The sequence below is a fragment of the Hyla sarda genome, unplaced genomic scaffold (assembly GCF_029499605.1).
Source record: "Hyla sarda isolate aHylSar1 unplaced genomic scaffold, aHylSar1.hap1 scaffold_2026, whole genome shotgun sequence".
Taxonomy (NCBI): Eukaryota; Metazoa; Chordata; class Amphibia; order Anura; family Hylidae; genus Hyla; species Hyla sarda.
In genome coordinates this window covers 44,705-57,803 of record NW_026608688.1, presented here as the reverse complement: position 1 = coordinate 57,803, position 13,099 = coordinate 44,705, and the positions used below count along the sequence as shown (strand labels likewise).

The 13,099-nt window shown below is 49.5% G+C and overlaps 5 pseudogenes; all 5 read right to left on the bottom strand.

Annotated features, from left to right (window-relative positions):
- Positions 1-1,428: 1,428 nt before the first annotated feature.
- LOC130317794 (5S ribosomal RNA) lies at positions 1,429-1,548 on the bottom strand (annotated as a pseudogene).
- A 2,091-nt stretch (positions 1,549-3,639) lies between these two features.
- LOC130317793 (5S ribosomal RNA) lies at positions 3,640-3,759 on the bottom strand (annotated as a pseudogene).
- Positions 3,760-7,008: 3,249 nt separating this feature from the next.
- LOC130317795 (5S ribosomal RNA) lies at positions 7,009-7,128 on the bottom strand (annotated as a pseudogene).
- A 3,943-nt stretch (positions 7,129-11,071) lies between these two features.
- LOC130317790 (5S ribosomal RNA) lies at positions 11,072-11,191 on the bottom strand (annotated as a pseudogene).
- An 881-nt stretch (positions 11,192-12,072) lies between these two features.
- Positions 12,073-12,192, bottom strand: LOC130317792 (5S ribosomal RNA; annotated as a pseudogene).
- Positions 12,193-13,099: the final 907 nt, after the last annotated feature.

The following is a 13,099-nucleotide window of genomic DNA, read 5'->3' as shown; positions in this document are numbered from 1 at the left end:
GCCTCCTCGCTGTCCGATCGCCGAATGACTGCTCAGTGCCTGAGATCCAGGCATGAGCAGTCATCCGGCAGAATCGTTGATCACTGGTTTCTTATGAGAAACCAGTGATCAACATAGAAGATCAGTGTGTGCAGTGTTATAGGTCCCTATGGGACCTATAACACTGCAAAAAAAGAAGTGAAAAAAAAAAGTGAATAAACATCATTTAACTCCTCCCCTATTAAAAGTTTGAATCACCCCCCTTTCCCAATTAAAAAAAAAACACAGTGTAAATAAAAATAAAAATAAACATATGTGGTATCACCGCGTGCGGAAATGTCCGAATTATAAAAATATATCATTAATTAAACCGCTCGGTCAATGGCGTGCGCGCAAAAAAATTCCAAAGTCCAAAATAGTGCATTTTTGGTCACTTTTTATATCATTTAAAAATGAATAAAAAGTGATCAATAAGTCCTATCAATGCAAAAATGGTACCGTTAAAAACTTCAGATCACGGTGCAAAAAATGAGCGCTCATACCGCGCCATACACGGAAAAATAAAAAAGTTATAGGGGTCAGAAGATGACAATTTTAAACGTATAAATTTTCCTGCATGTAGTTATGATTTTTTCCAGAAGTCCGACAAAATCAAACCTATATAAGTAGGGGATCATTTTAATCGTATGGACCTACAGAATACATATCAGGTGTCATTTTTACCGAAAAATGTACTACGTAGAAACGGAAGCCCCCAAAAGTTACAAAACAGCGTTTTTTTTTCAATTTTGTCGCACAATGATTTTTTTTCCCGCTTCACCATAGATTTTTGGGCAAAATGACTAATGTCATTACAAAGTAGAATTGGTGGCGCAAAAAATAAGCCATCATATGGATTTTTAGGTGTAAATTTGAAAGAGTTATGATTTTTTAAAGGCAAGGAGCAAAAAACGAAAATGCAAAAACGGAAAAACCTCCGGTCCTTAAGGGGTTAAGCATCAATAAATCCTTTTCGGAATCGGAGCGGAAGGCGTCAACAGAGCAAAATGTCAACTGCACCCGGGATTCCCAGCCAGTCTCCCATGCCGGTACTTACCGGGCCCTAAGATCTGTACCAGTCTGCGATCTGACGAGAGCAGGCGCGTTCAGCTTAGGAAGGCCGTTGACAGATTCACACCCTTTATACTGTGCATTTAAGCATCAATAAATCCTTTTCGGAATCGGAACGGAACGGAAGGCGGCAACAGAGCAAAATGTCAACGGCACCCGGGATTCCCAGCCAGTGTCCCATGCCGGTACTTACCGGGCCCTAAGATCTGTACCAGTCTGCGATCTGACGAGCGCAGGCTCGTTCAGCTTAGGATGGCCGTCGACAGCTTCACACCTTGTATACTGTGGATTTAAGCATCAATAAATCCTTTTCGGAATCGGAGCGGAAATAGAGCAAAATGTCAACGGCACCCGGGATTCCCAGCCAGTCTCCCATGTCGGTACTTACCAGGCCCTAAGCTGGGTAGCAGTCTGCGATCTGACAAGAGCAGGCGCGTTCAGCTTAGGATGGCCGTTGACAGCTTTCCGCCCTTTATACTGTGCATTTAAGCATAAATCAATCCTTTTCGGAATCGGAACGGAAGGCGGCAACAGAACAAAATGTGAACTGCACCCGGGATTCCCAGCCAGTGTCCCATGCCGGTACTTACCGGGCCCTAAGATCTGTACCAGTCTGCGATCTGACGAGAGCATGCGCGTCCAGCTTAGGATGGCCGTTGACAGATTCACGCCTTGTATACTGTGGATTTAAGCATCAATAAATATTTTTATTAATCGGAGAGGAAGGCGGCAACAGAGCAAAATGTCAATGGCACCTTGGATTGCCAGCCAGTCTCCCATGCTGGTACTTGCCAGGCAGCAGTCTGCGATCTGAGGAGAGCAGGCACGTTCAGCTTAGGATGGCCGTTGACAGCTTCACGCCTAGTATACTGTGGATTTAAGCATCAATAAATCCTTTTTGGAATCAGAGCGGAAGGCGGCAACAGAGCAAAATGTCAACTGCACCCGGGATTCCCAGCAAGTCTCCCATGCCGGTACTTACCGGGCCCTAAGCTGGGTAGCAGTCTGCGATCTGACGAGAGCATGCGCGTTCAGCTTAGGATGGCCGTTGACAGCTTCACGCCTTGTATACTGTGGATTTAAGCATCAATAAATATTTTTATTAATCGGAGAGGAAGGCGGCAACAGAGCAAAATGTCAATGGCACCTTGGATTGCCAGCCAGTCTCCCATGCTGGTACATGCCGGGCAGCAGTCTGCGTTCTGAGGAGAGCAGGCACGTTCAGCTTAGGATGCCCGTTGACATCTTCACGCCTTGCATACTGTGGATTTAAGCATCAATAAATCCTTTTTGGAATCAAAGCGAAATGCGGCAACAGAGCGAAATGCCGATTCCCAGCCAGTCTCCCATGCCGGTACTTACCAGGCCCTGAGCTGGGTAGCAGTCTGCAAACTGATGAGAGCAGGCACGTTCAGCTTAGGATGGCCATTGACAACTCCACACACTTTATACTGTGTATTTAAGCATCAATAATTCTTTTTCGAAATCGGAACGGAAGGGAAGGCGGCAACAGAGCAAAATGTCTACTGCACCCGGGTTTCCCAGCCAGTCTCCCATGCTGGTACTTACCGGGCCCTAAGGGACATTTTGCTCTGTTGCCGCCTTCTGCTCCGATCTGACGAGAGCAGGCACGTTCAACTTAGGATGGCCGTTAACAGCATCACACCCTTTAAAATGTGAATTTAAGCATCAATAAATCCTTTTCCGAATCGGAGCGGAAGGCGGCAACAGAGCAAAATGTCAACGGCACCCGGGATTCCAAGCCAGTCTCCCATGCTGGTATTTATCTGGCCCTAAGCTGGGTACCAGTCTGCGATGTGATGAAAACAGGCGCATTCAGCTTAGGATGGCCGTAGACAGCTTCAAACCCTGTATACTGTGGATTTAAGCATCAATAAATCCTTTTCGGAATCGGAGCGGAAGGCGTCAAGAGAGCAAAATGTCAACTGCACCCGGGATTCCCAGCCAGTCTCCCATGCCGGTACTTACCGGGCCCTAAGATCTGTACCAGTCTGCGATCTGACGAGAGCAGGCGCGTTCAGCTTAGGATGGCCGTTGACAGCTTCACACCCTTTATACTGTGCATTTAAGCATCAATAAATCCTTTTCGGAACGGAACGGAACGGAAGGCGGCAACAGAGCAAAATGTCAACGGCACCCGGGATATCCAGCCAGTTTCCCATGCCGGTACTTACCGGGCCCTAAGATCTGTACCAGTCTGCGATCTGACGAGCGCAGGTGCATTCAGCTTAGGATGGCCGTCGACAGCTTCACACCTTGTATACTGTGGATTTAAGCATCAATAAATCCTTTTTGGAATCAGAGCAGAAGGCGGCAACAGAGCAAAATGTCAAATACACCCGGGATTCCCAGCCAGTCTCCCATGCTGGAACTTACCGGTTCCAAAGTTGAGCAGCAATTTGCGATCTGACGAGAGCAGGCGCGTTCAGTTTAGGATGGCCATTGACAGCTTCTCACCCTTTATACTGTGCATTTAAGCATCAATAAATTATTTTCGGAATCTGAGCGTAAGGCGGCAACAGAGCAATATGTCAACTGCACCCGGGATTCCCAGCCAGTCTCCCATGCTGGTACTTACCAGGCCCTAAGCTGGTTAGCAGTCTGCAATCTGACGGGAGCAGGCGTGTTCAGCTTAGGATGGCCGTTGATAGCTTCAAGCCTTGTAAACTGTGGATTTAAGCATCAAGAAATCCTTTTCAGAATCCGAGCAGAAGGCGGCAACAGAACAAAATGTCGACTGCACCCGGGATTCCCATCCTGTCTCCCATGCCGGCACTTTCCGGGCCCTAAGCTGGGTAGCAGTATGCTATCTGACGAGAGCAGGCGCGTTCAGCTTAGGATGGCCGTTGACAGCTTCACTCCTTGTATACTGTGGATTTAAGCATCATTAAATATTTTTATTAATCGGAGAGGAAGGCGGCAACAGAGCAAAATGTCAACTGCACCCAGGATTCCCAGCCAGTCTCCCATGCCGGTATTTACCAGGCCCTAAGCTGGGTAGCAGTCTGCAAACTGACAAAAGCAGGCACGTTCAGCTTAGGATGGCCGTTGACAGCTTCACACCGTGTATATTGTGGATTTAAGCATCAATAAATCCTTTTCGGAATCGGAGCAGAAACAGAGCAAAATGTCAACTGCACCCGGGATTCCCAGCCAGTCTCCCATGCTGGTATTTACCTGGCCCTAAGCTGGGTACCAGTCTGCGATGTGATGAAAACAGGCGCATTCAGCTTAGGATGGCCGTAGACAGCTTCAAACCCTGTATACTGTGGATTTAAGCATCAATAAATCCTTTTCGGAATCGGAGCGGAAGGCGTCAACAGAGCAAAATGTCAATTGCACCCGGGATTCCCAGCCAGTCTCCCATGCCGGTACTTACCGGGCCCTAAGATCTGTACCAGTCTGCGATCTGACGAGAGAAGGCGCGTTCAGCTTAGGATGGCCGTTGACAGCTTCTTGCCCTTTATACTGTGCATTTAAGCATCAATAAATCCTTTTCGGAATCGGAACGGAAGGCAGCAACAGAGCAAAATGTCAACGGCACCCGGGATTCCCAGCCAGTCTACCATGCTGGTACTTACCAGGCCCTAAGATGGTTAGCAGTCTGCAAACTGACAAGAGCAGGCACGTTCAGCTTAGGATGGTCGTTGACGACAGCTTCACGCCTTGTATACTGTGGATTTAAGCATCAATAAATATTTTTATTAATCGGAGAGGAAGGCGGCAACAGAGCAAAATGTCAATGGTACCTTGGATTGCCAGCCAGTCTCCCATGCTGGTACTTGCCGGGCAGCAGTCTGCGATCTGAGGAGAGCAGGTACATTCAGCTTAGGATGGCCGTTGACAGCTTCACGCCTTGTATACTGTGGATTTAAGCATCAATAAATCCTTTTTGGAATCAGAGAGGAAGGCGGCAACAGAGCAAAATGTCAACTACTCCCGGGATTCCCAGCCAGTCTCCCATGCTGGAACTTACCAGTTCCAAAGCTGAGTAGCAATTTGCGATCTCACGAGAGCAGGCCCGTTCAGTTTAGGATGGCCGTTGACAGCTTCTCACCCTTTATACTGTGCATTTAAGCATCAATAAATCCTTTTCGGAATCGGAGCGGAAGGCGGCAACAGAGCAAAATGTCAACTGCACCCAGGATTCCTAGCCAGTCTACCATGCTGGTACTTACCAGGCCCTAAGATGGTTAGCAGTCTGCAAACTGACAAGAGCAGGCACATTCAGCTTAGGATGGCCGTTGACAGCTTCACACCCTGTATATTGTGGATTTAAGCATCAATAAATCCTTTTCGGAATCGGAGCAGAAACAGAGCAAAATGTCAACTGTACCCGGGATTCCCAGCCAGTCTCCCATGCTGGTATTTACCTGGCCCTAAGCTGGGTACCAGTCTGCGATGTGATGAAAACAGGCACATTCAGCTTAGGATGGCCGTAGACAGCTACAAACCCTGTATACTGTGGATTTAAGCATCAATAAATCCTTTTCGGAATCGGAGCGGAAGGCGTCAACAGAGCAAAATGTCAACGACACCTGGGATTCCCAGCCAGTCTCCCATGCTGGTACTTACCGGGCCCTAAGCTGGGTAGCAGTCTGCGATCTGACGAGAGCATGCGCGTTCAGCTTAGGATGGCCGTTGACAGCTTCACGCCTTGTATACTGTGGATTTAAGCATCAATAAATATTTTTATTAATCGGAGAGGAAGGCGACAACAGAGCAAAATGTCAATGGCACCTTGGATTGCCAGCCAGTCTCCCATGCCGGGCAGCAGTCTGCGTTCTGAGGAGAGCAGGCACGTTCAGCTTAGAATGGCCGTTGACATCTTCACGCCTTGCATACTGTGGATTTAAGCATCAATAAATCCTTTTTGGAATCAAAGCGAAAGGCGGCAACAGAGCGAAATGCCGATTCCCAGCCAGTCTCCCATGCCGGTACTTAGCAGGCCCTAAGCTAGGTAGCAGTCTGCAAACTGACGAGAGCAGGCACGTTCAGCTTAGGATGGCCGTTAACAGCATCACACCCTTTATACTGTGAATTTAAGCATCAATAAATGCTTCTCGGAATCGGAGCGGAAGGCGGCAACAGAGTAAAATGTCAACGGCACCCAGGATTCCAAGCCAGTCTCCCATGCCGGTACTTACCGGGCTCTAAGCTGGGTAGCAGACTGCGATCTGACCAGAGCAGGCGCGTCCAGCATAGGATGGCCATTGACAGCTTCTTGCCCTTTATACTGTGCATTTAAGCATCAATAACTCCTTTTCGGAATCGAGACGGAAGGCGGCAACAGAGCAAAATGTCAACTGCACCCGTGATTCCCAGCCAGTCTCCCATGCCGGTGCTTGCCGGGCCCTGGGCTGGGTGGCAGTCTGCGATCTGAGGAGAGCAGGCGTGTTCAGCTTAGGATGGCCGTTGACAGCTTCGCTCCTTGTATACTGTGGATTTAAGCATCAATAAATATTTTTATTAATCGGAGAGGAAGGCGGCAACAGAGCAAAATGTCAACTGCATCCGGGATTCCCAGCCAGTCTCCCATGCCGGTACTTACCAGGCCCTAAGCTGGGTAGCAGTCTGCAAACTGACAAGAGCAGGCACGTTCAGCTTAGGATGGCCGTTGACAGCTTCACACCCTGTATACTGTGGATTTAAGCATCAATAAATCCTTTTCGGAATCGGAGCAGAAACAGAGCAAAATGTCAACTGCACCCGGGATTCCCAGCCAGTCTCCCATGCTCGTATTTACCTGGCCCTAAGCTGGGTACCAGTTTGCGATGTGATGAAAACAGGCGCATTCAGCTTAGGATGGCCGTAGACAGCTTCAAACCCTGTATACTTTGGAATAAGCATCAATAAATCCTTTTCGGAATCGGAGCGGAAGGCGTCAACAGAGCAAAATCTCAACGACACCTGGGATTCCCAGCCAGTCTCCCATGCTGGTACTTACCGGGCCCTAAGCTGAGTAGCAGTCTGCGATCTGACGAGAGCAGGCGCGTTCAGCTTAGGATGGCCGTTGACAGCTTCACACCTTGTATACTGTGGATTTAAGCATCAATAAATCCTTTTTGGAATCGGAACCGGAACCGGAACCGGAACCGGAACCGTACGGAAGGCGGCAACAGAGCAAAATGTCAACGGCACCCGGGATTCCCAGCCAGTGTCCCATGCCGATACTTACCGGGCCCTAATATCTGTACCAGTCTGCGATCTGACGAGAGCAGGCGCGTTCAGCTTAGGATGGCCGTCGACAGCTTCACACCTTGTATACTGTGGATTTAAGCATCAATAAATCCTTTTCGGAATCGGAGCGGAAATAGAGCAAAATGTCAATGGCACCCGGGATTCCCAGCCAGTCTCCCATGCCGGTACTTACCGGGCCCTAAACTGGGTAGCAGTCTGCGATCTGACGAGAGAAGGCGCGTTCAGCTTAGGATGGCCGTTGACAGCTTATTGCCCTTTATACTGTGCATTTAAGCATCAATCAATCCTTTTCGGAATCGGAACGGAAGGCGGCAACTAAGCAAAATGTCAACTGCACCTGGGATTCCCAGCCAGTGTCCCATGCGGGTACTTACCGGGCCCTAAGATCTGTACCAGTCTGCGATCTGACGAGAGCATGCGCGTTCAGCTTAGGATGGCCGTTGACAGATTCACGCCTTGTAAACTGTGGATTTAAGCATCAATAAATATTTTTATTAATCGGAGAGGAAGGCGGCAACAGAGCAAAATGTCAATGGCACCTTGGATTGAGAGACAGTCTCCCATGCCGGTACTTGCCGGGCAGCAGTCTGTGATCTGAGGAGAGCAGGTACGTTCAGCTTAGGATGGCCATTGACAGCTTCACGCCTTGTACACTGTGGATTTAAGCATCAATAAATCCTTTTCGGAATCGGAGCGGAAGGCGGCAACAGAGCAAAATGTCAACTGCACCCGGGATTCCCAGCCAGTCTCCCACGCTGGTACTTACCAGGCCCGAAGCTGGGTAGCAGTCTGCGATTTTACGGGAGCAGGCGCGTTCAGCTTAGGATGGCCTTTGACAGCTTCACACCTTGTATACTGTGGATTTAAGCATCAATAAATCATTTTCGGAATTGGAACGGAAGGCAGCAACAGAGCAAAATGTCAACGGCACCTGAGATTCCCAGCCAGTCTCCCATGCTGGTACTCACCAGGCCCTAAGCTGAGTAGCAATTTGCAATCTGACGAGAGCATTCGCGATCAGTTTAAGATGGCCGTTAACAGCTTCACACCCTTTAAACCCTTTGTACTGTGGATTTAAGCATCAATAAATCTTTTCAGAATCGGAGCGGAAGGCAGCAACTGAGCAAAATGTCAACTGCACCCGGGATTCCCAGCCAGTCTCCCATGCTGGTACTTACCAAGCCCTAAGCTGGATAGCAGTCTGCGATCTGACGAGAGCAGGCGCGTTCAGCTTAGGATTGCCATTGACAGCTTCACGCCCTTTATACTGTGCATTTAAGCATCAATAAATCCTTTTCGGAATTGGAACGGAAGGCAGCAACAGAGCAAAATGTCAACGGCACCCGGGATTCCCAGCCAGTGTTCCATGCCGGTACTTACCGGGCCCTAAGATCTGTACCAGTCTGCGATCTGACGAGAGCAGGCGCGTTCAGCTTAGGATGGCCGTCGACAGCTTCACACCTTCTATACTGTGGATTTAAGCATCAATAAATCCTTTTCGGAATTGGAGCAAAAGGCGTCAATAGAGCAAAATGTCAACGGCACCCGGGATTCCCAGCCAGTCTCCCATGCCGTTACTTACTGGGCCCTAAGCTTGGTAGCAGTCTGCGATCTGACAAGAGCAGGCGCGTTCAGCTTAGGAAGGCTGTTGACAGCTTCTTGCCCTTTATACTGTGCATTTAAGCATCAATAAATCCTTTTCGGAATCGGAACGGAACGGAAGGCGGCAACAGAGCAAAATGTCAACTGCACCCGGGATTCCCAGCAAGTCTCCCATGCCGGTACTTACCGGGCCCTAAGCAGGGTAGCAGTCTGCGATCTGACGAGAGCATGCGCGTTCAGCTTAGGATGACCGTTGACAGCTTCACGCCTTGTATACTGTGGATTTAAGCATCAATAAATATTTTTATTAATCGGAGAGGAAGGCGGCAACAGAGCAAAATGTCAATGGCACCTTGGATTGCCAGCCAGTCTCCGATGCCGGTACTTGCCGGGCAGCAGTCTGCGATCTGAGGAGAGCAGGCACGTTCAGCTTAGGATGGCCGTTGACAACTTCACGCCTTGCATACTGTGGATTTAAGCATCAATAATTCTTTTTCGAAATCGGAACGGAAGGGAAGGCGGCAACAGAGCAAAATGTCTACTGCACCCGGGTTTCCCAGTCAGTCTCCCATGCTGGTACTTACCGGGCCCTAAGGGACATTTTGCTCTGTTGCCGCCTTCTGCTCCGATCTGACGAGAGCAGGCACGTTCAACTTAGGATGGCCGTTAACAGCATCACACCCTTTAAAATGTGAATTTAAGCATCAATAAATCCTTTTCGGAATCGGAGCGGAAGGCGGCAACAGAGCAAAATGTCAACGGCACCCGGGATTACAAGCCAGTCTCCCATGCCGGTACTTACCGGGCCCTAAGCTGGGTAGCAGACTGCGATCTGAGGAGAGCAGGTACGTTCAGCTTAGGATGGCCGTTGACAGCTTCACGCCTTGTATACTGTGGATTTAAGCATCAATAAATCCTTTTTGGAATCGGAACGGAAGGCGGCAACAGAGCAAAATGTCAACTACACCCGGGATTCCCAGCCCGTCTCCCATGCTGGAACTTACCGGTTCCAAAGCTGAGTAGCAATTTGCAATCTGACAAGAGTAGGCGTGTTCAGCTTAGGATGGCCGTTGTTAGCTTCAAGCCTTGAATACTGTGGATTTAAGCATCAATAAATCCCTTTCGGAATCGGAGCAGAAGGCGGCAACAGAGCAAAATGTCAACTGCACCCGGGATTCCCAGCCTGTCTCCCATGCCGGTGCTTTCCGGGCCCTAAGCTGGGTAACAGTCTGCGATCTGACGAGAGCAGACGCGTTCAGCTTAGGATGGCCGTTGACAGCTTCACTCCTTGTATACTGTGGATTCAAGCATCAATAAATATTTTTATTAATCGGAGAGGAAGGCAGCAACAGAGCAAAATGTCAACTGCACCCGGGATTCCCAGCAAGTCTCCCATGCCGGTACTTACCGGGCCCTAAGCTGGGTAGCAGTCTGCAAACTGACAAGAGCAGGCACGTTCAGCTTAGGATGGCCGTTGACTGCTTCACACCATGTATATTGTGGATTTAAGCATCAATAAATCCTTTTCGGAATCGGAGCAGAAACAGAGCAAAATGTCAACTGCACCCGGGATTCCCAGCCAGTCTCCCATGCTGGTATTTACCTGGCCCTAAGCTGGGTACCAGTCTGCGATGTGATGAAAACAGGCGCATTCAGCTTAGGATGGCCGTAGACAGCTTCAAACCCTGTATACTGTGGATTTAAGCATCAATAAATCCTTTTCGGAATCGGAGCGGAAGGCGTCAACAGAGCAAAATGTCAATGACACCTGGGATTCCCAGCCAGTCTCCCAAGCTGGTACTTACCGGGCCCTAAGCTGGGTAGCAGTCTGCGATCTGACGAGAGCAGGCGCGTTCAGCTTAGGATGGCCGTTGACAGCTTCACACCCTTTATACTGTGCATTTAAGCATCAATAAATCCTTTTCGGAATCGGAACGGAACGGAAGGCGGCAACAGAGCAAAATGTCAACGGCACCCGGGATTCCCAGCCAGTGTCCCATGTCGGTACTTACCGGGCCCTAAGATCTGTACCAGTCTGCGATCTGACGAGAGCAGGCGCGTTCAGCTTAGGATGGCCGTCGACAGCTTCACACCTTGTGTACTGTGGATTTAAGCATCAATAAATCCTTTTCGGAATCGGAGCGGCAATAGAGCAAAATGTCAACGGCACCCGGGATTCCCAGCCAGTCTCCCATGCCGGTACTTACTGGGCCGTAAGCTGGGTAGCTGTCTGCGATCTGATGAGAGCAGGCGCGTTCAGCTTAGGATGGCCGTTGACAGCTTTTCGCTCTTTATACTGTGGATTTAAGCATCAATAAATCCTTTTTGGAATCAGAGCGGAAGGCGGCAACAGAGCAAAATGTCAACTGCACCCGGGATTCCCAGCCAGTCTCCCATGCTGGTACTTACCAGGCCCTAAGCTGGGTAGCAGTCTGCAAACTGACAAGAGCAGACACGTTCAGCTTAGGATGGCCGTTGACAGCTTCACACCCTGTATATTGTGGATTTAAGCATCAATAAATCCTTTTCGGAATCAGAGCAGAAACAGAGCAAAATGTCAACTGCATCCGGGATTCCCAGCCAGTCTCCCATGCTGGTATTTACCTGGCCCTAAGCTGGGTACCAGTCTGCGATGTGATGAAAACAGGCGCATTCAGCTTAGGATGGCCGTAGACAGCTTCAAACCCTGTATACTGTGGATTTAAGCATCAATAAATCCTTTTCGGAATCGGAGCGGAAGGCGTCAATAGAGCAAAATGTCAACGACACCTGGGATTCCCAGCCAGTCTCTAATGCTGGTACTTACCGGGCCCTAAGCTGGGTAGCAGTCTGCGATCTGACGAGAGCAGGCGCGTTCAGCTTAGGATGGCCGTTGACAGCTTCACACCCTTTATACTGTGCATTTAAGCATCAATAAATCCTTTTCGGAATCGGAACGGAACGGAAGGCGGCAACAGAGTAAAATGTCAACGGCACCCGGGATTCCCAGCCAGTGTCCCATGCCGGTACTTACCGGGCCCTAAGATCTGTACCAGTCCGCGATCTGACGAGAGCAGGCGCGTTCAGCTTAGGATGGCCGTCGACAGCTTCACACCTTGTGTACTGTGGATTTAAGCATCAATAAATCCTTTTCGGAATCGGAGCGGCAATAGAGCAAAATGTCAACGGCACCCGGGATTCCCACCCGGTCTCCCATGCCGGTACTTACTGGGCCCTAAGCTGGGTAGCAGTCTGCGATCTGAAGAGAGCAGGCGCGTTCAGCTTAGGATGGCCGTTGACAGCTTTTCGCCCTTTATACTGTGCATTTAAGCATAAATCAATCCTTTTCGGAATCGGAACGGAAGGCGGCAACAGAACAAAATGTCAACTGCACCCGGGATTCCCAGCCAGTGTCCCATGCCGGTACTTGCCGGGCCCTAAGATCTGTACCAGTCTGCGATCTGACGAGAGCATGCGCGTTCAGCTTAGGATGGCCGTTGACAGCTTCACTCCTTGTATACTGTGGATTTAAGCATCAATAAATATTTTTATTAATCGGAGAGTAAGGCGCCAACAGAGCAAAATGTCAACTGCACTCGGGATTCCCAGCCAGTCTCCCATGCTGGTACTTACCAGGCCCTAAGCTGGGTAGCAGTCTGCAAATTGACAAGAGCAGGCACGTTCAGCTTAGGATGGTCGTTGACAGCTTCACACCCTGTATACTGTTGATTTAAGCATCAATAAATCCTTTTCGGAATCGGAACGGAAGGCGGCAACAGAGCAAAATGTCAACTGCACCCAGGATTCCCAGCCAGTCTCCCACGCTGGTACTTATCGGGCCCTAAGCTGGGTAGCAGTCTGCGATCTGACGAGAGCAGGCACGGTCAGCTTAGGACGGCCGTTGACAGCTTCACGCCTTGTATACTGTGGATTTAAGCATCAATAAATATTTTTATTAATCGGAGAGGAAGGCGGCAACAGAGCAAAATGTCAATGGCACCTTGGATTGCCAGCCAGTCTCCCATGCCGATACTTGCCGGGCAGCAGTCTGAGGAGAGCAGGTACGTTCAGCTTAGGATGGCCGTTGACAGCTTCACGCCTTGTATACTGTGGATTTAAGCATCAATAAATCCTTTTTGGAATCAGAGCAGAAGGCGGCAACAGAGCAAAATGTCAACTACACCCGGGATTCCCAGCCAGTCTCCCA